The 5,000-nt window shown below is 40.2% G+C and overlaps 1 pseudogene; it reads left to right on the plus strand.

Moving 5' to 3' along the window:
- Window positions 1-276: 276 nt before the first annotated feature.
- Window positions 277-4,299, plus strand: LOC138026385 (gephyrin pseudogene; annotated as a pseudogene).
- Window positions 4,300-5,000: the final 701 nt, after the last annotated feature.

Raw genomic sequence — 5,000 nt, forward strand, 5'->3', positions numbered from 1 at the left:
AACCTCAAGTAGGTCAAGAACCCGGGGTCAAGAACCTCAACTAGGTTAAGAACCTAAAGTAGGCCCTCGAGTAGACGAAGAACCTCGAGTATGACAAGAACCTCGAGTACGACAAGAACCTCGAGTGGGCCAAGAACCTCGAGTAGGCAAAGAACCTAGGCCAAGAACCCCAAGTAGGCTCAAGTACCCCAAGAACGTGTAGACTAGTAAGTGATGTTTATATACAGTACAAAGCTTAGTATTACGGTGCATACATGGCATTCTCCCATGGAGTGTATACCGAGCCAACAGTGCAACAGTAGATGAAAAGATGTCCGGTGGAATAAAAGTGGGGATTTTAACCGTAAGTGACCGATGTTCTCGCGCAGAAGCTGAAGATAAAAGTGGACCAAATCTGCGAAAACTAGTACTAGCCGCTACCTCGCTAAATGTTGCGGAAGTCCTTTGCGATTGTGTTCCAGACGAACCACGAGACATCCGAAGAGTGTTGGTTCATTGGTGCGATACCGAAAATGCCCACCTCATTCTAACTACTGGAGGAACAGGGTTTTCACCTCGAGATGTCACTCCAGAGGTCACCATGGAAGTCATCGAAAGACCAGCAAATGGTCTCACAATGCGAATGTTGAACGAGTCCCTGAAGGTGACTCCAATGGCCATGCTGTCCAGAGCAGTATCTGGTATAAGGAAGGGGACGATCATCATCAACTTGCCAGGAAGTCTAAAGGGATCTCAAGAATGTTTCCAATTTGTTTTGCCTGCTTTGCACCATGCTATAGAAGTGTTGCGAGGAAGTCCCAATGTTGGTGTCATCCATGCCTCTATGCAAGGTGTTACCCATTCTTCAGTGCTAGACTCCACCCATTCAAGTGGCATCCATCATAACTGCCCACATAAGTCCCATCCTGGGACTGTAAGAGATCTCAGCAAAGTGGCAGAGCGAGATCGCCATTCTCCTTTTCCTCTTGTTCCGATGGATAAAGCTGTTTCAATGGTAATGGATAATGTTTACTGTCTCCCAAAAATAGTCATACCATTGGAGAATTCCCTAGGTTATATCCTTGCTTCTGATGTTTTTGCTAAAGAGCCATTTCCTCCGTTTCCTGCTTCCATCAAAGATGGGTATGCTGTGTTATCATCTGATGGTCCTGGAGAACGCTTGGTCCTTGGCCCAGTGACTGCAGGGGAAATGACAGAATGCCACGTTGTTTCTGGCCATGTGATGCGCATTACCACAGGAGCACCAGTTCCTCCTGGAGCTGATGCTGTAGTTCAGGTTGAAGATACAGAGTTACTGGAGAGTGACGGCGACGGGAAAATTGAAAGAAAAATTAAAATTCTCTCCTCTCCCAATGTTGGCGTGGACATTAGACCAATTGGCTTTGATGTCAAGAAAGGTGAGCAGATTTTAACATGTTTTGAAAAACTTGGACCTGCAGAGTTGGGTTTAATGGCTTCACTTGGATTAACTGAAATTGAAGTCTTTCAAAAACCAAAGGTTGCTGTCCTTTCAACTGGAAATGAGCTGATTAACCCAGATGAGGTCACCAAACCAGGGAAAATCAGAGATAGTAATAAGATTGCTCTGAAGTCGTTGATTAAGTCTCACGGCTTTGAGGTCATTGATTTGGGAATTGCAGCTGATACTCCCCAAGATCTGGAATCCAAACTTTGTTTTGGCCTCGAAAAAGCAGATGTCATTGTGTCATCTGGTGGAGTGTCAATGGGGGAAAAAGATTTCTTAAAACCTGTTTTAGAAGACCTTCTAGGTGCCAAAATTCATTTTGGAAGAGTGTTCATGAAACCAGGAAAACCAACCACCTTTGCAACTGTCACTGTGAATGGAATGAAAAAAATGGTGTTTGCACTTCCTGGTAACCCTGTGTCAGCAATGGTCACCTTTAATCTGTTTGTTCTCCCTGCACTTCGTAAGTTGGCAGGATATCAGTATCCTGAGTTGACTAAAGTAAAGGCCAAGTTGCCGCAAGCAGTGCAGCTGGATTTGAGGCCTGAATATCACAGAGTTGTATTGTCATGGAAATCTGGAGAAGCAATCCCATCAGCAGTTTCAACTGGTAGTCAGTGTAGCAGTAGGCTACTGAGTATGAGAACTGCAAATGCACTGCTTGTTTTGCCACCAAGGACTGAAAATTTGACAAGAATTGAGGCAGGAGAGATTGTTGAGGCTTTGATAATTGGTGAAATTTGACAACCAGTATAAAGGTCCTATGCAGACTTTAAGTGTCCCTCCAGGTCATTAAATTGGTCAGTTCTGTCCCAATGAACAAGCAAAACAAAACAGCATGTTTGCCAGGATGTGGGTCAGTGCCGGTTCCAAAGAGATTCCCAGCAGTAAAACAACTTAGTGTAGACCTATAACAATGAAAAATTATGGAAAGCCATAACTTTCTTATGTAATCTTTCTTCTTTGGTCTTGAAGTTTCGACTTGATGTTTTGGAGTTTTGTCACAGTGTACTGTGGCAATGTTATTATGTGGTGAGGTTTTGTCATTATGTCACGTGGTTTGGTGGTTACATGTTGTGTTTCCATCATGAACTCGAGGTTCTTGGCCTACACTTTTGATGTGCTATGTTTATAATCACATAAAGGGAGAAACTCAGCCGTCATAAAAGAACCTCACAACAAAATGTAAAGACAGCATGTCAAAAGAAGATCTCAGCACATTATGGTGGAAACACAACATTGAACCATCAAATCTCGTCAAATCATGATGGAAACCCAACACATAACCATCAAACCTTGTTACATATAATGACAAAACTTCAGTTATGGCTTTCCATAAATAAATGGTATAATATGCTTCCTCTATTCTTGTGTTATGTCCATTTTTGGTGCACAGTCATAATGAAATTTATATTTTCAACTATGTGGTTGTGCAGTCAGGCCTCCCATGCAACAGAGAAAATTGAAAGGCAACTTTTTCATTCATCCAAGTTTGCATTTGTTTCATCAGAACTGTATATTATCAGAAACAATGTTGATTGAAAAACATGGACCAAGACCTCATGGGACAAATTTCACAGTGACCAATGTTATCAATAATTAAAAAGAACCATTATTTTTTACTACACTGGCTGATTTCAATATGACCAATGTTGATCAACATTCATTTTGTTTTCTGGTAGGTTTCAATGAATTATGTGTTTGTTGAATTATTTAGCCACCCCAAGAAGGGTTCGAGGTAATCCAATTTCATTTCAATAAAATACACCCTTTGAAAAACATCCATCACTTCTTGGCTCTGAAACAAGTATACAAATTAAACCCTTGGTATTGAAGAAGGTCCTAAAAATTATTGATTTGGTGCTGACTTTTCTGTTGTTTGTTTGTCTGTTTTGTTTATTCATTGAAGCAGGCTAGTATAATAGACCATTTTACAATTTTGTGCTCATTTGCCAGGTCTTTGAATAAAAGCAATGCTGGAGTTGACCTTACTTTGATATGAACCTCACTGCTTTTCTTATGTAAATAGAAACTTGTTAGCATTACAACAACATAATGTACATTAAAAAAACCATAAGGTTTGTATCAAAACAAGGTACTCCAGCCTCGCTTTTAATTCAAAGACCTGGTAACTGAGTACTAACCTGCGATCAGGCGTACTTTTCCTCCATACTTTTTCTGCCCTGTCTAAAGAAAAGTACGCCTGATTGCAGGTTAACTGAGCACAGAACTGTAAAATGGTCTTATGCTCAAAGCTAAGGCCAGACCACAACACCAGGGAACAATGTCCCCTACTCTTCTTGAACAGTTTTGGGTTCTTGAACTTCCCACAGAATTATTTATGAACAAGTGCTGAGAGACACTAGGGCTTACGGTTTATAATCCTTGTCAGAGATTAGACTTGAAAGTCCCCACTAAAAGATGAAAATACAAAAGAAGCACTTTCTCCTCAGTTATTTTAAAAAGATGCTGAGTGTTGGTCTGGCTTGAGTTCAAGCCTGTGGTTTATTTTTGACGTTTGAGGAGCCCTTGCATCAAATGCTTAACAATAATAGGCTTTCCAACTCTCATTTTTTTGCCGTGAGACTCACGATTTTGACCACAATCTCACGGCTCACGATTTCTCACTAAATTCTCACCACAAATTGAAAATGAGTCACGAGATGGAAGATTTGTTGTTCTGAAACTGAAAGCAAAAATCTGATGTCTTTTTTCAGCATAGTTTAATGCAAACACAGTAAGTAGTCGTTTAATAGTTCATAGACAACTGGCATATAGCCGATATAAGACGTATAATTACTACAATAATTGAATAGAAATTATTCTTATATGCATAAATTATATAAATTATGCACGCACAACTTTAAAATGTTGTTTTGTTATTTTCTCACCATTTCTCCATCATTCTCACTATATTTGGGAATGATTTTTGAAAATCTCACTGTTTTTGCATGAGACAGGTTGGCAGGTCTGCAAGAATTCCATTTTATTGTTTTCAGTTTAACCCATTGACCCCAAAGAGTGACACTTGATAGACTTTGCTCTGTCTAACGCCAGATCATTTTGCTCATCAATGGAGGGCGTCCTAGGGCGTTTGAGAAGTGAATAGGTTAATTATTTGTTAGTCATCTTTGCAGCAGTTGTTTGGGGCAAGCATTGCATGACCCTCCAAGCAGAGTGGGAATTAAGTAAAAAATAATAGTTTTTGGAAGTGAAAAACATTTCTGATAAAAAGGATTTTTTTTTTTTAGCTCCACAGGATGACTTAATCGGCGATTTGCATGATGGCTTCATTTATTACTTAGGAAGACTAGACTGCTTTGAGTTGCGTCTGTTGTCATATCTAAACAGTTGTTTCTTTGTTCCCAGGAGAGAAAAAAATCTGAGTAACAAAACATTTTGACAAAACATTCTGGTCTCGGTAGTGAAATGTCACAATAGTGCACCTACAATGTTAGAGTAGTAGCACCCACCCCTCCCCTCCCGTCTAACGGTAGGGATAGTTGTTTTGTCTGCGCATCACACAGTACGCATG

The sequence above is a fragment of the Montipora capricornis genome, chromosome 12, assembly GCF_036669925.1.
Source record: "Montipora capricornis isolate CH-2021 chromosome 12, ASM3666992v2, whole genome shotgun sequence".
Lineage (NCBI taxonomy): Eukaryota > Metazoa > Cnidaria > Anthozoa > Scleractinia > Acroporidae > Montipora > Montipora capricornis.